Source organism: Giraffa tippelskirchi, chromosome 4 (genome assembly GCF_054371585.1).
Source record: "Giraffa tippelskirchi isolate mGirTip1 chromosome 4, T2T-mGirTip1v1.2.pri, whole genome shotgun sequence".
NCBI lineage: Eukaryota > Metazoa > Chordata > Mammalia > Artiodactyla > Giraffidae > Giraffa > Giraffa tippelskirchi.
The window spans coordinates 199557168-199584505 of NC_137278.1; the positions used below are offsets into that span (position 1 = coordinate 199557168).

General features: G+C 52.0%; 1 protein-coding gene across 3 annotated transcripts in view; it reads right to left on the reverse strand.

Annotated features, from left to right (window-relative positions):
• TSPAN9 (tetraspanin 9) overlaps positions 1–27338 on the reverse strand; it is a 189345-nt gene that overhangs the window by 152240 nt on the left and 9767 nt on the right. Inside the window, exon 1 of one of the 3 annotated variants that reach the window (XM_081593905.1) lies at positions 18710–18888. The exons of 1 other annotated variant lie outside the window; for it this stretch is intronic. The gene's annotated coding sequence lies outside the window, so the exon portion shown is untranslated. Of the gene's footprint in view, positions 1–6063; positions 6110–18709; positions 18889–27338 lie in introns of those variants that run through there. One more of the 3 variants, XM_081593906.1, reaches the window with a different exon arrangement.

Sequence of the window (27338 nt, forward strand, 5' to 3'; positions counted from 1 at the left end):
CCCTCCTGATAGTAAACCATTCTCTGCCCTTTTGTAAGCATCCTGAGGGCAAAAAGCATAGTCCAGGGACTTCCCTGGTGGTCCGGTGGCTATGACTCCCTGCTCCCAACGCAGGGGGCCCCAGGTTCTATCCCTGGTTGGGGAACTAGATCCTACCTGCCACAACTAAGACCCAGCACAGTCAAATAAATAAATATTAAACAAAAAAAAAAACCAGTCCAGTCTGGAGTCAGAGAATGAGTGCATCTGAGCTCACTGAGAACACTGGTTTGTGACTGACTTTCTCACCTACATCCCACCTGTTCCAATGTGAGCAAAGCCACCCAAGGGGCATGTGCCTGCTCACAGCATCGCACCAGGGGTACTCAGCTCCACTTCCAGCCCACGAGGACACCCAAGGCTCGGCGCTGGGCCCCCAGCCCTCCCACACCGTCCACCAAAGTTCTGTCCTCCTATCCATTGGCCTCGGTGAATAGAGGCTACCGGACAGCATTCACATACCTGAAGGCGCTGGCATGGGAAAGGGAGGGGTGAGCATTTTTCCTGCAGGTCACAGATGAGGACAGCAGACCGCCTGCTGCCCCTGGCCATCGGCCCAAGGCTGCTCTCACCATGGTGCAGAAGGGAGAGTGAGTTGGGGCTAAGGAGCCTAAGGGCAATCGCAGTGGGGTTGAGCTGAGGCCAAAGGTTTTCCATATTTGTCAATAAATATAGATGAAACGTCCTACCCTACTGGTGAAAGAAGTAGGGGGACTTCCCTGATAGTACAGTGGATAGGAACCCGCCTGCCAATGCAGAGGAAGCGGGTTGGATCCCTGGTCAGAGAAGATCCCATGTGCCGCCAAGCAACTAAGCCCATGCACCACTACTACCGAGCCTGTGCTCCAGAGCCCACGTTCCACAACAAGAGAAGCCACTGCAACGAGAAGGTCATGACTGCGACAAAGGGTAGCCCCCACTCACTGCAACTAGAGAAAGCCTGCATGCAGCAACGAAGACCCAGTGCAGCCAAAAATAAATAACTTTTTTTAAAAAAGAAGTATGGATCAGGGAACCCCCTAAGAAAGCTAGGTAAGCATCCTGACTGTCACCACTAACGGCCACAGTGCCTCCTATATGCCAGGCAGGTTCTAGACGCTTGACTGTGTTAACTTGCATCGTATTCATAACCACTATGTGAAGCAGGTCCTTTATTATCCCATTTCACAGAAGAGAAAAGGTCTCCAAGACCTTGTCCAAGGCCACATGACTGGCGAGTGGTGGTCAGGGCATGAATCAGGATGCATGCGGTCTTATCCATCGAGTGTACCCCCTCTTACCACCGCTTCGCCACCCAAGCTCTGTGCTGCCTTCAGGCCCTGGGGTCCCTGTACCTGCAGCAGCGGCCCCCAGGGTGCTCTCCCCAGCCATGGAGTTGGGACTCAGGTCCGCTATAGATGGGCTCCCCTTTCTGCAGGGACGAGACCCAAGAGGAGGCAGGGGCCGGAATTCTACCCCAATGCTCTGTTCCCACGGACTCAGAACCCTGGGAGAACAGAGAGACGGGGGGATTTCTGAATGAGTAAACACAGAAGAACACAGTTATGTAAGTCGGCCAGGAACCCAGAGAGGGATGGGCTTTCAAACAAGCAGGCCTGGGAGCGGGGAACGCCCCACGAGTGCGGCTCCCTCACCGCTGCCACCTACGGGCAGAGCTGGGCCGGCTGTGGGCTTCCAGACGCTCCGGATTACAGAACTACAAGGTCGATAGAGCCCAAGGGCAGCAGCAGAGGGAATGCTAAACACACGTGGATCCCTCCCACCAAGAGAAGACAAGATGCCTTAGGACACAAAAATCAGACCAACAAATGATGCCGCCTCCGAGGCCTCTCCTTCCCTGTGTTGTTTCTGCTAAATTGCTTTTATCAATGGGCTTTTATCACCAGCTCCCTATAGCAGCTTATACAGCGGAGCCCAAGAAACATATCAACAGCTTTGCCCTCTCAGGGCAGGAGGTGGGTGACGGCGGGGGAGAAATTCTCCAATGGCAACCCCTGTCGGCAGACCTTGTTGTGCCCATCAGTGAGCCAGATGCTGCGGGCGGCCTGGGCTGCCTGCCTGCACTGAACATGGGAAGCGGGAGGGGGAGACCGGGCAGGCTTTGGCTAGAAGTTTATTTTTTCCATAATTTAGAATGAAGTTATCTTTCCTGCTCGAGCGCTTTCTCCCATAAAACCGTCCTGCTGGGAAAGGTGAAGATTTGTCATCTTCCAGGCTTACAACTCATGCTGGCACTGCGAGTGCGGAGCTCCGACAGGAAAAGGCTCGGCCAGGCCAGGAAACCAACAAATGAGCTGGGAGGTGGCCAGAGGTGGCCACTGGGCTGTGGGTCTGGGGATGGAGGTAGCGGCAAGACAGCAGGTGGGACTGGACAGGAGACAGGGGTAGCTGTTGACAAAAGGTCCCGCGTGGTCGAGAGAACGAGGCGGCCGGCTCAATCCTGGCTGTGCCCGCGGAGTCATGGCCATAGCACGGCTCCAAAAAGGCAGGAGTGGTAGGGAATCTAGAAAGATGCTACTGCTGAACTTATCTGCAGGGCAGCAATGGAGATGCAGACAGAGAAAACAGACTAGTGGACACACGGTACAGGAGGGAGAGGGTAGAACGAATTGAGAGAGTAGCATGGAAATATACACATTACCACATGTAAAACAGACAGCCGGTGGGAATTTGCTGTGTGACACGGGGAGCTCCACCCAGTGCTCTGTGACAATACAGAGGAGTGGGATGGGGTGTGAGGTGGGAGGGAGACTCAAGAGGGACGGGGTATATGTCTACCTGTGGCTGATTCATGTTGATGTATGGCAGAAACCAACACAGTAGTGCAAAGCAAATATCTTGCAATAACAAATTAAATAAATAAATAAGAGCAGAAAAAAAAAGTCAGGGTGAAGACCAGACCATCCAGCCGTGGGGTCCATTCTTGAACTGTCCGAGCAGAGGCTGGAATCCACCAGACTGGAGCCCAGGGCCAGGCGTGAGTGGGGAGGACTAGCTGTGAGCATCCTCCGTCCTCTGAGAGTCCCTGTGGTTACCTGACCACAACCTCGAGCCCTGAGGAGCTGCGTGGCCTCAGGAAGGGCAGGTCCTATTTCCTGGTTTTTCATTTTTACCACTTATAAAGTGCCTACAAGGGCTTCCCTGGTGACTGAGACAATAAAGAATCCGCCCACAATGCAGGAGACCTGGGATCGATCCCTAGGTCAGGAAGATCCCCTGGAGGAGGGCATGGCAACCCACCCCAGTATTCTTACCTGGAGAATCCCATGGACAGAGGAGCCTGGCAGGCTACAGTCCATGGGGTCGCAAAGAGTCAGACATGACTGAGCGACCAACACGTTCACTTTTCATAAAGTGCCCAAGATTATGCTCTGTTCTGCACGTGTATTGCCTTGTTGAATCTCCACTGTAAGCCAGAAGACAGGCACTGTGCCCGCCACACAGTAGGTGCCCAGTACATATCTACTGAATGAATGATAAATGAGTGAATCCTTTCCACCAGCGAGAAACCAGGGACCTAGAGAGGATGAGCCACAACCAGCTGAGCCCCCAGGGCCTGCGTCCTGAGCCACTCCTCCATGTGGCCACCTCCTCGGTCTTCAGAGACCCTTAAAGAGCTGGTGGCTGTGAACAAACACGACTGGTGCATTGCAAAGAGGTATCAGGTTTTGTTTTCCAAACCCACTCTCACAAGCCTGCGTTTAGAGGTGGTCATACTGAGTAAAGTAAGTCAGAGAAGGAGAAATATCTTTATGACATCCTTTATATGCAGAATCTAAAAAGAAATGATATAAATGAACTTATTCACAGAACAGACACACAGAGAACAAATTTATGACTGCCAATCGGGAAGGATGGAGGAAGGAATAGTTAGGGAGTTTGGGATGGACATGTACACACTGCTATATTTAAAATGGGTCACCAACAAGGACCTACTATCAGCACAGGGAACTCTGCTCAAAGTTACGTGGCAGCCTGGATGGGAGGGGGGTTTGGGGGAGAATGGATACACGTGGCTGTATGGCTGAGTTCCTTTGCGGTCCACCTGAAACTATCACAACATTGTTAATTGGCTGCACTCCAATACAAAATAGAGGTTTTTTTAAAAAAAAAAAAAAAATAAGCATGCATTGCTCTTACAAATGAAAATAACAAAACTTAGCAAAATATTCCTGTTCAGTCCATGTCACAACCGAGGGTGGTGTGTCCATTTAAGAACTAGTCAGCCAGTCAAAAGATAGAAAATAAATGAATCATTTAAAAAATAAGAGTTGTCTGCAAGGATGTGGGGAAACTAGAATGCTCCTACATGGCTGGTGGAAATGTAAAATGGTGCAGCTGCTTTGGAAAAGAGTCTGGCAGTTCCTGAAGGCGTTCAGCATTCAGTCACCATATGATGCAGCAATTTTACTCCTAGGTATCTTCCCAAGAGACATGAAAGCACATGTACACACACACACACACACACACACACAAACGGATATGCATGTTTACAGCCTCATTATTCATAACTATTAAAAGTGGCAACAACCCAAATGTTTGTCAACTGATGAATGGATAAGGACAAAATGTGGAGTGTCCCTGCAGCGGAGTATGATTGAGCCTCAGAAAGGAATGAGGTTCCGATATGTGCTACCACATGGATGAACCTTTAAATATCATGCTAAGTGAAAGAAGTCAGTTACAAAAGACCACACAGGGTCCGATTCTATTCACATGAAACATCCAGAACAGGCAACATTGCAGAGACAAAAAGTACATTAATGATTGTCTGGGGCCTGGGAGGGGATGGAAATTGGGGAAAGTGGAGAGAAGCTGATGGGGACAGCATTTATTTGGGGGGGGGTGACAAAATGTTCTAGAATTGATAGTGATAAGGGTCACACAATGGAGAATGTGCTGGAAACTACTGAATTGTATACTTTAAATGGGTGAATTTTAAATAGATGGTAGTGAATTATATCGCAGTAAAGCTGCTTTTTTAAAAAAAGAACCAGTTGCCTATCTTCCTTAAATTTAACGGATTACAAGGAACCTGCTAAGGGGTAGAGATCATGATGTTAATAGAGGGAAAGCAGCAGCTCACAAGCTCACTACCTACTGCCCATGGCCAGGATGTCATTCAGGCATTTACCAAACATCTCATTCAGTCACCCAACAAACATCTATCGAGAATCCACAATACACCAGGCATTCAACAAATGCCTATCATTCAGTCACTCAGCTAACATCTATCAAGAACCTATAATACACCACGTATCAGGCTACATCCAAGGTCAACAAACCACAGCCCACAGGCTGAATCCAGCCACTGCCTGTTTTTGTATAGCTTGCAAACAAAGAATGGTTTTTGCATTTTTATGAGGTTGCAAAAAAAATCCAAAGCAGGATAGTATTTCCCGACATGTAGAAATCATATGAAATTCAGATTTCAACATCCATACATAAATTTTATTGGATCGCAGCCACACTCATTGGTGTATGTTTTGTCTTTGAGCTACAGGGCAGAGGTGAGTAGCTGCAGCAAAGACTGGATGGTCTGCAGAGCCTAAAATGTTTACCATCAGGTCCTTTACAGATAAAATATACCAGCCCCTGCGCTAGATGCTGGAGATGCAGTGGGGAGAAGAGATGAGCATCACAGTCAGGGCCCCTGTCCTTGTCTGTCCACGGCCCCGACAGCCAGACAGCTGGGCACTGAGGACCACAAGCTGAGTGCATGCAGTGAGTCCAGAGCAAGGGGGCGACCTGGCCAGGCTGTGGACAGACTTCCCTGGGAAGAGCTGGCCGTGAGACCAGGAGGAGCAGGAGGTGTAAGGCCCTGGGAAGGTCCTGAGGGTCCAGAAGGAGACCCCCAAGGAGGAGCACCCAGTGGAGGGCAGAGAGGGCAGGGCAGCACCAAGTCATTCTCCTCCCTCCCCTCTCCCTCTCCCCTCCTCCTTCCCTTCTCTCCCCCTCTTCCCTCCCTGTCCCCTTGTTCCCTTCCTCATCCCTCTACCACCCAGACATTCCTGAAGCCCTTACCTTGATCAGGTTTCTCTGCAGTAATTAATTGTTATACAAGCATTTGCTTGCTCACCCACCAGCTCTTACACTAGAATCTGAGGACAGGAACTTTAGTTTTTTCACTGCTGTATTCCCCGTCATTACCTGACGTAGAGTTGGCTCTCATAAAAAAAATCTGTGGAATAAATACAAACACCAAACCCTTAAAAGAAAACTTAAGCGTTAAATGTCCTTGATTTGCAAACTTGAGCAAGCTATTTCTTTGCGGTTTGGTCTCCTGCTTTGTAAAACAAAAATAATAAAAGTAACTCCTTCATGGCAAATAAGGAAATGCATATACATGTCGGTGATTATTGTTATTTTTATCCTCTTGAGTCACAGATCTATTTCGAGTCACAAGTTAAAGGGGGACTTTTTAAACCTATCTCATTTAATTCTCCTATAAGCCCCATGAGATAGTGATAACTTTTATTACAAATTCCACCTGGACAGATGAGGAAACAGAAGCTCAGAGAGGCTAGGTAAGCAGTCCAGGGTCACACAGTAAGCCACAGAATTAAAATTCAAACCAGCATTATCTGACTCCCAGGGCTCTGCCCGTTCCTCTTCACCCTGCTCTAGAGTGAAAATGCCTGAGGAGGCTGGAAGGGAGCCAGGGTGTCCCGGAGCAGCTGAGGAGCCCTCGTGATGGCAGCATGCTGATCTGAAGGCCTGAAAGGATGCAGAAGAGAGGGTGAAAAGCGTTCTAGGTCAAAAAGCAGAAGAGGAGGTGGGGGCAGGTCTCTTCCACAAGCAGTTACACTGTTGTAATACAAACAAGAGAGGACAAAGGTGGACTCACAGGGCCGACGCTTGGATGAAACCTTAGCTACACCCGGTCCAACTACTTGTTTCAAAGAATGAGAAACAGAGGTGCGGTGAGCTGGGGACACTGTGCCCACGCTGGCACTTCAGGCTTATTCCTACTCGTCTTATTCCAAAATCTCAGGGGTACACATGCTCACTGCAGCCGGAGAAACACTCCAAAGGAGGAAAGTGGTCACCGCGTCCCCCTCACTAGCCACGACGAGCTAGTTCTACAGTCAACAGGCCTGGAGCCACAGCGAGCGGCTGGCATCTCAGAGCAGCGCGGAATCTGCCAGAACTGTGCTCATTTCCTTGTTTGCTTGGTTGGTTGGTTTTTGTTGGAGGGGGGTGGTTTGCTCAGGTTTTGTTGTTGGTGTTTGGCCTTACCACGTGACATGCAGGATCTTAGTGCCCAGGCCAGGGCTGGAACCCATTCCCCCTGCAGTGCAAGTGCAGAGTCCTACCCACCGGACCGCCAGGAAGTCCCCGCTTCCCACTTCTGTCACCAAGTCTGTCTGCAATTCCCACCTTTGCTCACTCATTCACTCAGGCAGTGATTATGAGAATCTCGAATAAATCCGGCCCAGTTCCAGGTACTGGGGTCTTGCAACGGACACGCATGATGAAACAATCTTTCATTCCTTCCTCACAAGGGCTGAGCACACTGGTTTGTGAAAAACAACAAATGGGAGCAATGAAACACAGCCACTCTGCTCTGGCTGAGCTCTCAGAGAACAGTGCGTCCCCTCTGAGGCCCTGACGCCCCGTGAAAACAAGAATAAAAAGACTTGTTAAGGAATAAACAGGCTTCCCAGGTGGCTCAGATGGTAAAGAATCTGCCTGCCAATGCAGGAGACCCAAATTCGATCCCTGGGTTGAGAAGATCCCCTGAAGGAGAAAATGGAGAAAATGGCAATGCATTCTAGTATTCTTACCTGGAGAATCCTATGGACAGAGGAGCCTGGCAGGCTACAGTCCATGGGGTGGCAAAGAATTGGACACGACTCAGTGACTAAACGACAAGGCATAAACTCACAAGAGTAGACACATGTATAACTGATACACTTTGCTGTATACCTGAAACTAACACAGCATTGAAACTAACACAGCATTGTAAATCAACTATACTCCAATAAAACATTTCTGAATAAAAATAAAATTTTTTAAAAAATGATGAGGAAGAATCCTCTGTCCCAGAATAAAACTATCATTAACAGCTTCAGAGTAAAAGAGGAAAGGCTGCATCCATGAAAACAAGATGCTATAAAAACAGAAAAGGTCTATTTAGAAAACAGAAGACCTTCTAGATATTAAAAATATGCTAATGAACATGAAACCCTCAACAGAAGTCTACAAGATAAAGCTGAAGAAATCTCCTGGGGCAGGGGGGTGATAAAGAGAAAGACAGTAAAATTATAGGAAATTCAATATCCAACTTCTAGGAGCTCCAGAGGAAAGAAGAGAGAAAACAACAGGAGGAAATCAATGAAATTATTCAAGAAAATTTCTCAGAACTAAAATAATGAGTGTTTCAAGATTGAAAGGTTCCTGGGTGCCTGGATGGACACCCATCCACACTGAGGCGAGTCATTTGTGAAAGTTCAAAACAGCAGCCAGATAGGAGATGTTAACACGCAGAGCACTAAAGATTTCAGGAAGAAAAACTGTGTTACCTACCACAGATTAAAACTGGAGTGACATTAGCCTTCTAGACATAGATCCTGGAACTTGGGCAAAAGGAAGTACATGCGTGCTCAGCCATGTCCGACTCTTCGCGACCCCATGGACTGTAGCCTGCCAGGCTCCTCTGTCTGTGGGATTTCCCAGGCAAGAACACTGGAGTGGGTTGCCATTCCCTTCTCCAAGGGGTCTTCCCCAACCAGGGATCGAACCAGAGATTCCTGCATTACAGGCAGATTCTTTACCACTAGCGCCACCTGGGAAGCCCAAAATTAAGCAGTGCTTTGCACAAAAAAAGCCTAAAGCAAGCCACAGCATCAGTTAACATGTGAGCGTGGAAGGAACGCTCTTTTCAGATCCGTGTGGCCAGTGAAGGTTCAGAGCACTTCCTATGCAGCACTGACTGCACTGTGTTTTCTGCATGATGTCAGTGCCCGATTACCATGGCCCACACCCTAGACTCCAGAGCTGAGGCTGTGTCTCTGCACAAGCAGCTCTGGGCAGAACTACAGGGATCGAGCTGGGGGGAATGACTCATCAACCTGCTGACCACAGATAAGAGTTCTAGCCAGCGGTGAAACCCAAGCAGGAATCAACGAACTCATGCCTAAGTAGGACTGATGATGTTAACCAGGTATGTGGGGTTTTTTAATCATCATTTCTGGGACAAGGTGATACATGTCGATGAGCTACAACCAATCTGAGCAGGAAGAACAGGAACACTGAGGCAGTAGACTGGCTCTGGGTGTGACCCAAGGGTCCCCGGAGCAGTCTGGCAGCCCCACGGGGCACAGGCCACCAGGAGGCCACAAAGGGGCAGCCAGACCTTACAACCAGCACACAGAGGCCCTGGAGGGAGGGTACCTGGGCCTGGGGCTGGGCTGGGCCAGGGAGGCCCCCTCGCCTCACCCCCACCAGTGAGAGCCAGAGCTTCAAGACTCACAAAGATCCAGGCCCCAAGACCAGTCACCTGGCTGGTTAGCAAAGCCAGCCGGGAATCCAAGCCGGTCTCCAGGCCTCCGACCTCAGGTTCTCGTGAGGATGTTCGCCTGCTGGATTTCCAGGTGGGAAGAACCAGCCAGAAGGAGCGCAGCCTGGGCCCCCCGCACGGGGAGAGGGCCTACCTCCCCCACACCCACCCCAAGGAGGCGCCGAGTCTAATTGGATTGCCATGGCCCATGACGATGCCGTGCGCGGCAGTGGTGTCGGTTCTGAAATAGAAACTAGTCAGGGGCCCGCCTGCTTGACTTCCGAGGCTGGGAATCCGCTGGAATCTGAGCAGCAAACAAGGGGCCTTTCCGTCCCCCAAAAGGTCCCGAAACAGCACTGAGCAGCTCGCCCTCCTCCCTGCACCCCTGAGGCCTGGCTCTGCCAATGGTGTACCATTCAAGGTGGGGGGGAGGGGGTTGGTGCACGCAGGGGAGCCCGGCAGAGGGGCTGCCTCCTCCCCTTTCAGAGTCTCCCCGCTTCCCACAGCCAGTCCCCTGCCCCTGCAGCTGATTCTACAGGACATGTTACTCGTCACAGGCACAGCCCTCCCAGCTGAGGGGTCCCCTCGTCTCCACCAGGTGAACCGAGGCACGGGGTGGGGAGGGCGAGGGTCGGGTGCTGTGGGGTCCCCCTGTCGTTGCCACAAGCCGGGCTGCCGGGCCACCTGCAGCCACGATCTTGCCTCTGATGGGGGCTGTGGGTGGTGCCTGCATGGGGAGCTAAGTGTGCATGCAAGGAAACACATGGGCATGTGCAGAACATGAGTGTGAACCAGGACAGAGGAAAGTACATGTGCAAGCGTCTGTGTGCGTGCTACATGTGGGTGTGCAAGGGGGAAGAGTGGAGGGAATGTGTGAGAACAGGAGATGTGTGTGCAAGGGGTCGTGTGCAGAGAGCAGAAGCTGGGTCCCCAAGACGCAGCTAGGGAAGCGCAGGGCCCTCCTCCAGGTGCAGACACCAAAGAGCACAGTAAATGCAAAAGGAGCAGCCCCCGCCATTTCCCACCCAGCTCACCTCAGCCCTCCCTGCCCACATCGAGGTCAGCTGCACCCAGCCTGGGCCTCTGGGTTCCCTCCCCCACTCTCCTTCCCCATCCCCCAGCCTCATTCTCTGACCCTGATTTTCCACCCCCCAGCATTCTCTTTAAAGACAAGGAAAAATTCCCCTCACTTCCTTCGGGAGCAATAAATAGGAGGATTACAGAAGTGACATGCTGAAAGTGATCTGAACTACTCAGAAGACAGGGATGGATAAAATAGAGGGCACTTTGGCCCAGACTCACTCGGAAAGAGAAGGAGGTTCTGCATCCAGGGAGAGGGGACCATCAGCAGATGTCTCAGGCTGAGTCCTGGTCGGTAGCCGAAAGCCCAGGCCTCTAAGTCACCGGGCTTGTCTAACATGCCAAACACAAGACACAGGGCCCTCAAGGGCCGGAGAGGCTGCTGTCTGGAGTCGGGGCACAGACTCCACTCTCTAGTCCCTCGCCTGGAAGCAATCTGCCCACTGCAGCAAACAGCCTCTCACCCCCTCCTGCATGGCCAGCTCAACACCTAAGAGCAGCCAGAGATCGGACACAGGGCAGCCTGACCCGCACATCAGACGTTTGCACCCGTCATCCTAAACAATCTGTCCCTTCGCCCCTGAAAACTGGACCACAGTCAAGAGCACGAGCTTTGGACTCAGACTGACCGGAGCAGGCAGCCGCTCCAGCAGCTAAGCCTCGGTGTCCTCCCAGGGAAGATGTGGGTAACTTGAATCGAGAAAATCAAACGAGACGCGTATGCAAGGGGTCGGCCCTGGGCCGGGCACACAACACGTGCTTGGTAGCCAGTAGTCACTACTGTGCCTGCCGCTGCCCACTCAGCTGACCACACAGTAGCCACGCAGTCCTTCTGGAATGCAAGGCAAGTCTGTCTGCTTGGTCTAACTCCTCCAATGGCACCTGCCTCGCCCATCAATAAAGCTATGGCCCTCAGAATGGACTTCAAGACCCTGTGGGGGGACCTTCCTGGTTGGTCCAGTGGCTAAGACTCCACGCTCCTAATGCAGGGGGCTGGGATTCGATTCCTGGTCCAGGAACTAGATCCCACATGCCGCAATTAAGACCCAGCACAGATAAATAAATAGATGAGTAAAATAAGCTTTGCTCAGAAGATAGCGTACCAACACAACATTGTAAAGCAAGTATATACCAATAAAAATTAAAAGGCCTGTGGGGTCTGAATCCCCTGAACTTTCCCTCTCTCACTTCACTCCAGCCCTACTGGGCTGCAACACGCCTCTCACGCTCCTACCCCAGGGCCTTTGCACAGCCCGCTTCCTGGGCCCTGGGTCCCACCTCCCCCACATCTCCCTGGGACTTGCCCATCTCTTCTCCCCTCTCTGCTAGACTGTCACCTCCTCAGTAAGACCTTCCCTAAGTACCCTGTTTAACCCATAATACCTGCCACCACCCCATTATCTCACCCCCTTCCCTACCCTGCTCTTCCCCATAACACTTGTCGCTACAGGTTTTAATTGTTTACTGTCTGCCCCCACGCACCCCCACCAAAATTATAAGCTCTTTGATTTTTCTTCATTCCTGCATTCACAGAGCCTGAGCATGTTGGCCCGGAGATGCCCTCTAACATGTGCAGGATGAGTGAGTCTCAGGACGCTTAGGACAGCCCCACTGGGGGTCACCAGCCCTCTGAGACTTAGTGGCCTCCTCTAGAAAAAAACAGTCTAGGGTTTCCCTGGTGGCTCAGGGTAAAGAATCCGCCTGCCAATGAAGGAGACACGGGTCCAAACCCCGGTCCAGGAAGGTCCCACCCGCCACATGGCAACTAAGCCTGTGTGCCACAACTACTGAGCCTGTGCTCTAGAGCCCAGGAACTCAATTACTGAAGCCCAAGCAACCTAGAGCCCGTGCTCCACAACAAGAGAGGCCACTGCAATGAGAACCCCGCGCAGCACAATTACAGAGTAGCCCCCACTCACCAGAACTGGAGAAAGCCCAGCACAGTCAAAAATATATATATAAATAAAACTATTTAAAAAAAAACAGTCTAGCCACTTCTCAAGGTACTGTCAGGAGGGAACGACAGTAAGATGAATTCTGGGAATATGCTTGGGTACTTTCACAGTGGGGTGCCATAGACAAATCGGAGACCCCAAAACCATTTCTCTGGCAGCACTTGTCAGGCCAGCTTTCAGTCCCAGGGTGGAGGCTCTGAGTGCTAATAGGACACTGCAGAGAGGGACTTAGAGAGATGGTTCCTGCCTCCAGGGACTGCCTGAGGCCCTGGGACAGGCAGGCACAGACTGTGCTCTTCTTCACGGAATCCCCTGCACACAGCAGGTACCCAGTAAATGTCTGGCAGAAGCACAAATGAGCAAGTCCCATACAGACAACCACACAGAGACCAGAAAGATCACCCACAAAACCCTCAGTAAAATACCAGTTGACCTACAGCAGCATGCAGACAACAGTTACTGCAGATGAGACCAACAGAAAGAGTGAATATATTTTTATTATCTTCACAACAGGAGAAAACGTGTTCCTACACAGATGCCAGGAATTGGTGCAGAAAGCCCAGGGGAATGGAGAACAAACCCAGGAAACCACTTCCCAGTGAGTGCATTTCAAGAATTAGGTCAAAATCCTGCAGATCATGACAGAATGCGCTCCGTCGATATTAGCTGTGATTATATCATTGTTTTTATTATGGTCTTGGCGCCCCTCCAGTGGAACAAGCAGGAAACGAGGAGACAGAACACTCAGGTTTCCATCGAACAGTGAGCAGCCCAAGCGCACTGCTTCCTGCTGAAATGCCATTGGGCTGGGGCGCGACCCTGACCACGGGATGCTGGGCCACCTTCACTCGGTCATCAGGGGCTCTGGAGTGCCTGCGTTGTGCCAGACGTCGTGTGGACGCTGGAGGGTCAGACCAAGCCCAGAGCGATGGGCCTCCTCTCCCCACGGCTCCCTTCAGGGGTGTTGGCTTTGTGAGCCTGAGTGCAGGCAGGAGCCAGCCCTCCAGATGCACCAGTCTCCAGAGGACATTCCCTCTGGGCCTCCAGGAGAAAGGACTCTCATTCCCAAGGGTTCTGATCACCTGCTGGGGAAGAGGCCAGGTCTACACTGCTCCGGACAGAGAAAGCTGCTCTGGGCAGTCAGCAGCCTCAGACACCAAAGTCCTGCAGCTGGACTTTCAGCTCCCATTCTCCAGCCCCTCATAATCCTCCCTTTTTATAGTTATAATTTTATTTATCTATTTTTCGTTCTGCTGGATCTTCGTTGCTGCACCTTTCTAGTTGCAGTGAGCTTTCTCTAGTTGCAGTGAGCATCGGCTACACTCTAGTTACAGTGCAAGCGCTTGTCCTTGCGGCGGCTTCTTTTGTTGTGGAGCACAGGCTCTAGAGATCGAACCTGCGTCTCCTGCACTGGCAGGCGGATTCTTTACCACTGAGCCACCAGGGAAGCCCCTGTACCTCTCATTTGGCAGAGGAAGAAACTGGGGCTTCTGCAGGTCACACTGGTCTGGCGGCCAAGGCTAAGAGAGCCAGAGAATTCCCAGTTCAGAAGCGAGTCTCACACCCGTGACGGTGCCTGGCTGGTGAGCTGGGGGAAGGGAGCCCCACACTGGGAGAGAGGTTCCTGGAGCTCAGGCCACTTGCTCAGGGTACAGACGGGCACTTGGCTGTCAGGAAGATCTCTCTTGTCCAGCGCTTTCTACAGAGCCCTAACCCCAGAGCCCGCCCAGCTGTGACTTCTCCCGGCGCCCCTGACGACTGCAGGGGCTACGAGGGGGGCCAGGGAGGCAGCACGGACTTCCCCACTTACAAGCGACCTGACCAGGCTCCTTCCACACAGAGGTGGGGCAACAGAGCTTTGGGGAGACGGGACCCTTGGCTTGCTCCCAGAGAAGCTGACCCCTTCCCCTCCCCCGCACCCACTGAGCTGTAGCCCCGCCTATCTTTCCCAGCCTGGAGCCTTATTTGGAGCTCCCTGGAGGCCACTTAGAAAGGGGGAAAGGCAGGAACTTGAGGCAGGTCCCTTGAGAATCTGCCAGGACCACCCTGGTGGCTCAGAAGGTAAAGAATCTGCCTGCAATGCAGGAGACCCAGGTTCAATTCCTGGGTTGGGAAGACCCCCTGGAGAAGGGGATGGCTACCTACTCCAGTATTCTTGCCTAGAGAATCCCATGGACAGAGGAGCCTGGTGGGCTCCATGGGGTCTCAAAGAGTCAGACAGGACTGAACAACTAACACTTTCTCTTTCACTTTCCCCAGCACCCCTGAACCAGGAGTGACATCTCCTGGGCACATCCAGTCCAGCGAGGAGAGGGCTCCCCCAGAGGCAGAGACCCAAGACCCAGAGAAACAAGCCAACGACCAGGTTTAGGGCAGCGGTGCCCCGGCAGAGGGATGTTCTCCCATGCGGGAATGGCTGCCAGGGTTTGCCGTGCAGGAGGCAGGAGGCTCAGAGTCACCGTGTCTCAAAGGCTCTGTGTGTCCAGACACAGAAGACAATGCGACGAGGCACTGACATGGGGGCCAGCCGGATCCACGGGGTGCCAGGCAGGCAGAAGGGGAACAACGGGGCCCACCACGGGCAGCAGGTGGCCAGTCATCAAGGGCCCAAGACAAGGCCCAATAATGGAGGCTGGGAGGAGAGTCACAAGAGTAGCAGGGAGCATGTTGCAGGTATGTTTCCTGAACTTGGTTGTGCACATGTGTGTATACGTGTGTGTGTGATGCAGAGTTGGGAGGGGGGATGAATCATGGGCTCAAAGGCAGGAGTAAGATGGGGAGGTGGGAGGGAGGTTCAAGAGGGAGGGGACATATATTTAAGGCTGATTCAGGTTGTTGTATGGCAGAAGCCAACACAATATTGCAAAAGAGTTATCCTCCAATTAAAAATAAATTTTTAAAAAATATTTAACATCATTGAGTAGAAAAGTATCTTGGAGAGTATCTTGTGTAATACCGTATCTACTCTTACAATCCCAAACAAAATCCCCGATCAGTATCAGTCTTTGCTTAAACCCCAGTGGTGGTGGGGAGCTCAGGACCTCCCAAGGTAGCCCACCCCTCCTCTGCTGGACGGCTCCAGCTGTTAGAGTTCTTCCTGGAAGTGGGTCTACCCCTGACCTCCTGGAATCTCCATGGGTCCTAGGCATCTGGGGATCTTGGCTCTGAAGCCATAGGACATGTTTAAACCCTCCTATTCCACATCAATCCCACACATAATGGGAGACCACTACTGTGTATGCCCTCCTCCCCATAATACTCCATAAAGATAATCTCCAGACAAATGAGCATTTCCAAAGCCTCATCCAGTTCCCACGGGGTATAGTTCCCACCATTTTAGTCATCCTCCTCTGGATGAATTCATATTTGCCAGCATCCCAACCAGAATTAACAAAATCCAGATGCAGATGTGGTGTAAATGCCACAGAGCACAGAGAGAATCTAAACTTCATACCCAGAGCAGCAGCATCCTTCTTAGCAACCTGTAACAGCACAATTAGCTGATAGTTCCTTCCATTCATCTCTTTTAGTCATTGGATCAACAAGCATGAGGGACATCCCTGGTGGTCTAGCAGCTAAGACTCTGTACTCCCAATGCAGGGGGCCTGGGGTTCCATCTCTGGTCATGGAATAGATCCCACACACCGCAACTAAGACCTAGAGCAGCCAAATAAATAAATAAAAATAAATATTAGAAAAAGCCAAAAAATCCAACAACATGAGCTGCCTCCTATATGCCCGGCACTGGACTAGGTAAAAGGGATGCTAAGAAAAATACCATATCATCTTGTGCTCAGGGAGACAGCCTATGTAGAGAGATAAGAAATAAAACCACATACAACATGGGGGAAAAAACATGGTGTTTATGGGATCTTTCCTATAGGAGGGATGACTAGAGACCCCTGCCCCAGAGGGCAGCAATGCCTCTGCCAAGGGGAGTTTCCCATGATGCCAGACACGGGTTGTAGCCACAGTGAAGGCTGGCTTCACCCTTGCCCCTTGAACTACTAGAAAGCTGGACAGAAGGCATGAAACATCGGCTTCAGACGCCAGACAACAGGCAGCTCTGGACTGTGATCCCTGAAAGAAGGAAACAAAAGAAAGAGTTCCGTGATGCCCAGCTTACTGCCTGGAGGCAGCATCCACATAACAGCTCAGGGTGAGGAATCCACATGGAGTCCAGTGGTCCCTTCAAGTTGAGGAGACGGAAATTGGTATTCATGGAGACAGAATTCTTAGGGCAGAACATTGGTGAGAAGAACTTTCCTGGCAGCTCAGATGGTAAAGAATCTGCCTGCAGTGCAAGAGACCCAGGTTTGAACCCTGGGTTGGGAAGATTCCTAGAGAAGGAAAATGGCAACCCACTCCAGTATTCCTGCCTGGAAAACTCCATGGACAGAGGAGCCTCGTGGGCTACAGTCCATGGGGTTGCAAAGAGTCAGGCACAACCGAGTGACTGACACTTTCGCTTTCTTTGGAGAGAAGGGGACTGCACAGAGAGGGTGCTCTAGAGAAGAGTCCCCTGGATTCCCCACCTGACCCACACGAGTATAGGGTGAAATGCTACAAGCCAGGAGACAGAACCAACAGAAGGCAGGGAGCTACCAACCTGCAGAGCTCACTCAGGGCCACAATCCCACCAGCAAGCGCAGAGAGCTCACGACATACCAGGTGCTGGTGTGTCCTCAGAAGGCAATGCCTTGGTAGTGAAGCTGAGCTAGCCCTAGGCTGAAGGTGGGTCCACCCTAACAGAGCTTACAAGCAAGATTCACTGGAGGAGGAAATGACAGCCCACTCCAGTATTCTTGCCTGGGAAATCCCATGGACAGAGGAGCCTGGAGGGATACAGTCCATGGGGTGGCAAAGAGTCGGACACGACTGAGCAATTCAACAACAACCACAGAGCCGTTTAAATACATGCCAGAACAAACTCCGATACTACTTGAAGAAACAGAACAAAATCCAGCAAGGTTCAATTCACAATGTCGAACATTCAATCGAAAGTTACCAGGCACTCAAAGAAGAAGAAAAATACAACCCACCACCAGGAGAAAAAGCAGTCAAGAGTAAGGACCCAAAAATGACAGAAATGATGAAACCAGTAGACCAGGATGGAAAAACAGCTATCGTGTGTTCCGTGAGCACAAGAAAGTAGAGGAAAACATAAGCATAACAAGAAGAGAAATGAAAGATATAAAAAAGACTCCAACGGAACTTCTAGAGAGGAAAAACCCAGTATCTGAAATGAAAGATACACCGAAGAGGAGTTATTAACATCAGATTAGACACTGCCGAAGAAAAAGTCTTGAAGACATAAAAAGATGAAGCACAGAAAGAAAAAAAGATGGAAAAAAATTAATGGCACATCAGCAACCTACAGGACGACATCAGATTAAATATACACGTAATTAAAGTTGCAGAAACAGAAGAGAGAGAAGAGGGAACAGAAAAATACTTGAAGAGGGAATTCCCTGGCAGTCCAGTTGTTAGGACTCCATGCTTTCACCTGGATGCCTGGGTGCCGTCCCTGATCAGGGAATTAATATTCCACAAGCCATGTGGTAAGGTCAAAAAAAGAGAAAAATACTTTAAGATATAATGGCTGACCAAGTTTTCAAATGTGCTAAAACAATGCTCATAAGAGAAAAAATCAATGTAGGATGGGAGGAGCGTTCTGAGCCAGGCAGACCACGCCAAGGACACTGGGAAGTGAGAGCCTGCGTAGAGGGCATCACAAGACAAACCGGACAGAGTGGCCTCAGGTAGACACTGCTCCAGGTCCCTGCAGACTCTGAGCCTCACTCAGCAGCTCGGACCTCATCTTGTAAGCCAAGGGGTGACCACCTCCTCCTGGACGAGGACAACCAAGCTCTTGAACCTAAAGTCAGACTTCCCAGTTTCCTGTGCAGGAGGACAGGAGAGAGGCTAGAGACCCAGCCGTGACATCCGAGCCCTCAGCCTGTCCCCATGGGGGTGACCCCGCTGAGATGTCCACCCTGGGAGCCCGTTTGGAACACAGAGTGGAGGCAACAAAAATATCCCACCCATCTGAGAAGGGTCTTCCTCCCCAAGACCCTTGGAATCAGGGAAACTCTCAAGCCTAGAAAAGGCTTGGGGATCATAGACTCCTCACTTTACACTGAAGAACAGGAAGGTCCAGAGAAGTGACGTGGCTGACCCAGGACCAGGGAGGGGTCCTCCGGGGCTGCTATGATCCCCACTGCCCCTCCAGCACTGCGGACAGTGCTGGATATGTGCCAGTCTACACGGTCTCTGCACACACAGCCCGGCTCCTCCAGGGCAAAGGCAGATGCTGGGAGTTTACCAGGCAACCCCCTCAAGAAGCAGGGATGGGCCAGTGTGGGGAGGGACGCTCCTCTGGCCTCTAAATGCTGCTCCTTATCAGATTGGCCTTGAGTTAGCCCTGGGCTGCCTCCCGCTCCTCCCCGGATGAAAAAGAGGAAACTGCCTGAGACCTACCTCCTCCCCACTCCCCATTCCAGCACCTCCCTCAGCCCCAGCCTCTGTGGGCTCCGGGCAGGGCGGCACCTCGTTACAGAGGTTAAGAATGAGCCAATTCCTGCGCTATTCCTGGAGCCTCAATTCTACCATCGTTCCATTCTGGTCAATTCTGAGAGAGGCCAGCGGCGGCCGGGAATGCCACAGAGATCCAAGCCCGGCCCACCAAACCCAAAATAGCCCTGCACGTGCTTCTCGCAAGTCCTCCAGGATTTGGCCATTTTGGGTGCATGTTTTCCTACAACGCCGCCCCCAGGCCCAGCAGGGTAACCGCACACAGGTGCTGGGAACTCTGAGGCGCTCCCGGGGGGAGCTGAGGAAGGTGGGAGCAGGTGAGGGGGGTGGTAAGAGAGACAGAGTCCAGGGTCGGGGTCTGGCCAGGCTGGCTCCAGCCTTCTCCGCTCCGCTAGCGGGGAGCTCCTGGGGGAGTCAGCCTCAGGCTCCTCCTCCAGAAACTTCCGGGCAGTGTCCTCCTCTGTCTCACAACTTCCTGTCCACCTCCTCGGGAGACGCCACAATCAGTCTCCCTCCCAGATGTGGACACGTTAATAAGAAGCTCCCAGTTTGAGAGTCCTTCGCCCTCCCCAGAGATAGCTCCCAGCCTCAAGACTGTGAAGATGTGTTAACTGCTCAGTCGTGTCCGACCCTTTGTGACCCCATGGACTGTAGCCCTCCAGGGTCCTCTGTCCATGGGATTCTCCAGGCAAGAATACTGGAGTGGGTTGCCATCTCCTTCCCCAGGGGATCTTCCCAACCCAGGGATCGAACCTGGGGTCTCCTGCATTGCAGGCAGACTCTTTACTGTCTGAGCCACCAGGTAAGCCCACTGTGAAGGTGGATGGTTTTAAATCAAGTGAGTGCTCCAAGTGTCTGGGGAAATGGACTGGATGAAGGACATGTTTCTTTTCATATCTCGAATGCAGTATTCACTCACTCAAAAGAGATTTGTCTGCCCACTGAGTGCTGAGTGACGAGAAAACAGGCAGAGCGTCAGTGGAGGGGAAAATCCAGGCCTCTGCCCTTCAGCAAAAATAAAGAGACAGAGGCTGAGGTGAGTTGACGGAAATGCCCCAGCCGGGCAGAGATCAGAGGCTGCACAAGTCTTTGGTCTGAGTCCTCTGGCCGCAGGAACGCTGCTCAGAGTCCACAGGTGGGGGAGGTGATGCAGGGTCTCAGAAACACCAGTGTGGGTGGAGACTGGTCCCCTGCACCAGGAGGTTTAAGATGTGGCATCCCCGAATGGTTTAGTTCCTGATACCAGTCAGGAATGTCAAAGATACTTGACTTAACCACCATCCTAAGACAGACATTCTCTCTTAAGCGTTTGTCTAAAGCTGCACCATCCCTTCAGTGAATGCCTGGGAGGATTTTTTGGCAATGGAAATTGACAAGGAAAAGTTAATTTTTGGCAAATTGAAAATGTAGCCATTTTTGGTGGGAGTCCAAAGGAGAAAAGCCCCACAGTCTAAGGAACAGCGGTCTACTGCTCCCTGTGCCCCAGGGTCAGGGTGGGCCTAACCATCCCCCAGCCCAGCACCTTCCTTCACCCTGCCCCACAAAGAGAGGGTCAGGTCCCCCCACCTCGATCACGGGTACGGCACCATCAACCGAGCGTCATTTGGATGAGCAGGGATGAAAGCAAATGATGAAACAGACGTAGCATCACTTTTATTCCAAACTAAGTGCAACTACCACACCTGAGGCTTCAGCCGGTCAGGCAGGCTTCTCCTCCGAGCCCTATAGAGAGAGCTCTGGCCCCCTCTACTAGCGATCCCATCCCTTCTCACTCGGCCTTCAGAGCCCAGACCTGGTGCCATGGATGCTGTGGGGCCAAGCCTCAGGGGGAAATGGGAGAACTGCATGAAACAGAGAAGGCCTCTGGTAGCCCAGAACAGGTCAGAGACTCACCTAACCCTACATCGGCTGACATTCTCCAATCACACAGAGTACCAAAGCCAAAAGATGACTAGAACCCTCACAGACTCAAAGTTGGCCAGGGCTCACCTGCCGATGACTCCTGACGCTGCTGACATGTGAATCCATCCTACCAGCCACAGAGAACCAGAACTCTGGGTGAAGGCACGGGCAGAGAAGTTAGGGATCAGAGACGGGCCTCTTGGGTTTCCCCGGAGGGAGAGTTTACCTACCATCCGCCTGAAAGTGGCAGACTCTCGGCTGGCGCAGGCCGAGGACCTCCATTTAGTTTTTCCAGCTCCTCGGCCAAAAGGAGCGGCTGAGGTTCCTTGTCTCGCTTGTGAGGCCAGATTTCTCCAAGGTCTGCAGCGTCAGCTCTGCACGTTCTTAACTCTAAGCACCGGGACACATTAAGCCTGAGAGCTGATCAGATATCATGAATCAGGCAACAGGAGCAGGACGCTGGCGGCCCGGCACCCAGGAAAGCATCAGGGCAGCTGCTGTGGCCTGCTCCCTCCTGCCCCCAGTCCCCACCGAGCCCTGTCCTGTCTTTGAGCCAGGTCCCTTCTCTCCCGATACAGCCTAAGAGGGGGAGAGAAGGGCCACGAGGCCAAGCCGTGTGGTGTGGACGGCTTCACAAACAGTGAACCTTTCAGCCACAAGACGTTTCTTTTCCGAGAGATGCTGAGAGGGAGCAGGGAGGAAATAAAACACCAAGGGGTTTTCAAACGTGAAAGCCCTCTCGCCCTTTGTTCTCGGTTGATGAATGCACAGAGCACCAGGCAGATGACAGGAGAAAAGAACACGGTGTGCAGGAAAGTGCACTTCCTCAAGGCCAGCCCAGGGGCTCCAGGGAGAGGCAAGTGTGATGAATGTGAGCCCTGGGAGGACTTCTCCTCCAGAGGCTCCACGGCAGCACCCTCAAACCTGGGAGTGGCATTCCTTAATGACCCCGGAGCTAGCTCTCCCCCGCCCACCCCATCTCCTCCTGTCTCCCTGCCATTTGAGACATTTCACACGAAAGAAGAGATACCACACGTGGCAGGTGATAAGACAGCTATACAAACAGAAACATTAGGGGAAGTCAGAATGTGAAGTCCACTGTGAGTTGTTTGGGAATCGAAGGTGAATTGAGCGGGAGCATCTTTTCCCTCCACCTCTGAAGGCAGGAGGGGACAGGGAGAGAAAGTCTGGAGCATGGGGGGTGTCCCGTTTGCTGGGTGAATGAATGAATGAGTGGTCCCCAGAGGCCTGAGTCTGGAGTGACTGGCTGGCTTTCATCAGGACCCTTGCTTCACTCACTGACACACATTCTCTGGAGATGCCATGGGAATCAGCAGCTGGTACCGAGCAGCCAAGGGGCCAGCAGCTTCCGGAGGGCAGGCAGGCTCCCGCCTTACTTCTTGGCCAGAGAGCTGTCCGTTACAAAGCCCTCACTCTAGCTCACTCTCGCCTCCTGCCAGCTAAGCCCCCCACACACACAAGCACATAGAATGTACCACTAAGCCAGCAGGAGGGTCACGCTTCCCAACTTGCCAGTCTCCCTGGGTGACCTATGAGGGCGGAGGGGGCTGAGAAGGGGTGAAGCCTGGACTGTCCTCCAGAGGTCTGTGAGGTGGAGCCCCCAGCATCTGAGTCTTTCCTCCTGGGCCCGTGCAGGGACTGCACACCCCCACCCTCCCACCGCTCAACACACCTGCTCCTGCCGTGACTCTGCCAGCCCTCCCATCAAGAGCGGCGTCTCTGCCCCAGCCCTAAGGTTCCAGTGGGTCCAGTGACTTTCTCTGACCAAGCAGAGGACGGATATTACATCATGAGACCTCAGAACCTCCATCTCAAGAGGTCTTGAAGATTCCATTTTCACTTAAAAGGCCAGTTCCCTTGAGAATGAGGAATCATGTGGGGGCAGACAGGTCAAGTCATGAGCCAGTACCAGCCTGACATGTGCCAGAGGGGCTCCTGGACCACCCAGACCCTGCAGAGCCCCCAGCTGACCGCCACCAGGCCACCCAGGCCCTGCAGAGCTCCCAGCTGACTGTCACCGCATCCACAAGCTCAGGTGCCAAGCCCAGCTGAGCCGTGCCTGGTGCTTGAGGATCAGTGCAGAAAGACAGCTAAAGAAGTTTCCAGTTAATATATTGTGCTTGTCACTCAGTCATGTCTGACCTTTCGGGACTCCATGGACTGTAGCCCGCCAGACTCCTCTGTCCATGGAATTCTCCAGACAAGAATACTGGAGGGGTTGCCATTCCCTTCTCCAGGGAATCTTCCCAACCCAGGGATCAAACCTGAGTCTCCCACATTGCAAGCAGATTCTTCACCATCTGAGCCATCAGGGAAGCCCTTCCAGTTAGTATAATGCGATGCTATTTATGGAAATTAAGATAGTAGGTAGACAGCTGGATGCTAGTCTATCATTAAAATACCTGGAAAGAACATAAGCCGAAGTATTAATAGTGATTGCCTCAGAAGGGTAGGATTATAGGAGATTTTCCTTTTCTACAACATCTGTATCATTTGAAGGTTATAAGGAGTTTGTATTATTTTTTGCAACAACAATAACAAAAAGGTACTTTTAAAAAATTCACCTTGAATTCTGCAACAAGCCTATTTTCCTAAAAATCCATTTTCACCCTGGCACTCCGCTGTTTGGGGTCCAACACCAGCTGTCCACTGCTAGTCTGCCAAGATCAGTCTCCTCTGGGGGGCATTCCAGGTGCCCCTGAGTGAAGGCCCCATGGCCAGCTTGTTCCTCCCCGTTCCAGCCCAATCACCAGGTCACGCTCGTCTTGATCCAACCTCCCAGCTTGCCATCCTGGTCTCTTAAGGCCAAGCCACATCTCCCCTGGGCTCCTCTGGGGGTCCTCAGAGAACAGCCCATCCAACCCTGCCCTCGATGAGACAGTGTCCTATATTATTCTCCCTGCACCGCAGGGACTGACTGCCCCTCTTAGGAGACATCCATGGGCCCAGGCCAGCTGGCCACCACCATTCCCAGTTTCTTGGTCTACAGCAGGCAGGCAGAGCCCAGACCAGAATCCACCCCACTTCCCTCTCTGCTGCCCCAGCCTGGATGGTGGGTGGCGACCCCAAACTGGTGCCCTAGCCCAGCGGCAAGCCAGCAGGAGCCCCTCTGTAACAGCTGCTAGTGTGGAGTGACTCACGCCCCAAGGGTGCTCCGAGAGCTCTCCCCACCCTCAGGTCCCATGTGCTACATCCAGAGTCTAACTCTGGCTTCAAATCTGATTGCCTTCCTGGGGGATCCAAGGGCTCTTCCTGATTCAGGACTCTGCAGTCAGCATGTCCAGTGTTTAAACAAAGCTGTTTAGAATCTCCCAGGATGAGACGACGGAAAAATGGCAAGCTCCGAGCTCCACCTCACTTTCCCTGAAACAAAACATGTCATTCTATGTGTTCACACCCCCTACTCCGACATCCCTCTCCTCTCCGCTCCTCTGAGTCCTTCCAACGGAGGAGGGGGGGGACTTGCCAGGGCAGGACCCACACCCCTGGGGCTTGTTGGAGAGCGCTGACCCAAAACCTGAGCCTCCACGCTGGGGCTGGCAGCCAGGTACTGTGTTTGTTTCACACTCTAAAGGGAGGGGGGCATTCACTTCACAGGTATATGCTGACCTGGTGAAAGGGCTCGGTGGGCTTCTCAGCTAAGAGAACAATGCAAGAGTACGCCCTTCTAGACAAACCCACGTGTGCAACCACGCTGAGACAAGCACACACATACTGACACACACACACACATACTCGCACATACTCACACACACACACGCATACTCACAGACACACATATACACACACAGATATACTCATACACATACACACACTCACACATACGCACATGCATACTCACAGACACACACACATATACACACAGACATACAGACATACATAAACACACACTCGCACACACTCACACATACACACACGTATACTCACAGACACACACATATACACACATGCATACTTACATATACACACATATATACTCGCACACACATGCATACACACACACATATACTCACACACATGTATACACACTCACACATATACACACGCATACTCACAGACACACATATACACACAGACATACACACACACTTGTGCACACACATACTTGCACACACACACAGATATACACTCGCACACACACACATATACTCACACATAAACACATACTTGCACATACACACACACATACTCACTGACACACACATATACTACACACACACATACACATACTGACATACATACACACACACATACTCAGACGTTCACACAGACATACACACACACATACTCACTGACACACACGCACAACCACACCTGGTTCCACCCTTGCTCTGAGCACCCCCTGAGATCATGCCCCTCCCCTGTCTGCTGCTCTCAGAGGTGTGTTCCCACCCCAGACCCTCTCCCCAGCTCTGAACCCAATACCCTCTCCTCCCATGGTTGCAGGGAGCGCAAGCTATGCTGGGACAGATGCACAAGCACAGGGCCACTGCCTGCCAGGGCTCCAGAAGGCTGGCCCAGGTGGAGTGGGACGTTGTTCAGGTTTATAACAATGTACTCACTCTAATTTATTTTCTTTTTCACCTGTTGTTTTCTAAGTCATGTCTGACTCTTTGCGACTCCATGGACTGCAGCACACCAGCCTTCCCTGTCCTTCACTGTCTTCCAGAGTTTGCTCAAACTCATGTCCATTGAGTCAGTGCATTTTCTGAATCTGCACAAAGATGCTGTAAGGGTTAGCAGTGGCCCTGTGCTGCCAAGGCCAAGGCCAGAAACACATCAAGATCCTACACGGGGGGCTGAGGGACCTTCAGTCTTCCTGCAGTGACAGCCAAGCCTCCACAACAAGTTTGGGGTTCCAGGGACCGGCTGAGCTGCCTGACTCTTCAGACCCCCTGAGCAGTTTTCCACCCCCATCCTTTCCTGTTTCCAGCAGAAGGTCAGATATTTTTACAAATGCTGACGCTGGGTGTAGCAAGCAAGTATTCAAAGTGCAATAAATTTCCAGGTCCTGGAAGGGGAGTGGGGAGGGGGTGGGAAACTCAAACACACAGATAGTATTAAGCCAGACACTCAAAACTCATCTCTAGGACTTCCCGAGTGACTAAGCAGTAAAGAATCCTCCTGCCAGTGCAGGAGACACTGGTTCAATCCCTGGTCTGGGAAGATTCCACATGCCTTGGAGCAACTAAGTTCATGCATGTGTGCTAAGTTGCTTCAGTCGTGTCTGACTTTGCAACCCCATGGACTGGGGCCCACCAGGCTCCTCTGTCCAGGGATTCTCTAGGCAAGAATACTAGAGTGGGCTGGCATACCCTCCTCCAAGGGATCTTTCCGACCCAGGGATGGAACCTGAGTCTCCCATGTCTCCTGCATTGGCAGGCAGGTTCTTTACCACTGGGAAGCCCAACTAAGTCCATGCACCACAACGATTGAGCCTGTGCTCTAGAAACCCGGGATCCGCAATTGCTGAAGCCCACGTGCCTAGAGCCCGTGCTCTGCAACAAGAAAAACCACCACAATGGAAAGTCTATGCATCGCAGCTAGAGAGAAGCCCCCACTTTCCGCAATTATAGAAAAGGCCTCACACAGCAATTAAGACCCAGCACAGCCAATAAGTAAAAATTAACTAAAAAAAAAAAAAACCACCTCATCTACACGTGGCTGCTGATCGGGGACAGAAGCACAGTGGTGATAGGTGAGCCCACAGACTCAAAGTTCCTGGCTGCCTCTTCCGGAGCCCTGCCAGTGCCGCTGAGTTTGGGCTGCAGATCTGGTTTGAGAGGAGGGCAGGGGGAAGCTGGCCTCTACCAGGCAGATGTTTTCATTCCACCTGACTGGGGCTCTAAGAAGATGTTAGTCGCTCAGTCGTGTCCGACTCTTTGCAACCCCATCGACTGTAGCCCAGCAGGTTCCTCTGTCCATGGGATTCTCCAGGCAAGAATGCTTTAGCGGGTTGCCATTTCCTCCTCCAGGGGATCTTCCCGACCCAGGGATCAAACCCACATCTCTTGTGTCACAGGCAGATTCTTTACCTCCTGAGCCACCTGGGAAGCCAGGGGCTCTAACTGACGCTCAGACTATTAACGTGTTGGGCTGGAGCCCAGAGATGGGGCCTCTCACTTCTAAACTCATCAGGCTAGGGCAGGAAGCAGGTGAAATGAGAGTGGCCGCAGAGGCATCAGCGCAGGACGGAGTCAGGCCGCTAACTACCCAGCTGGGCAGCTGTCTCTGTGGACATCCTCGGCCCCCAGCCCGGCTTCCATCAGGACTCAGAGCTCTGGTTCACTCATTAACTTTGTCCT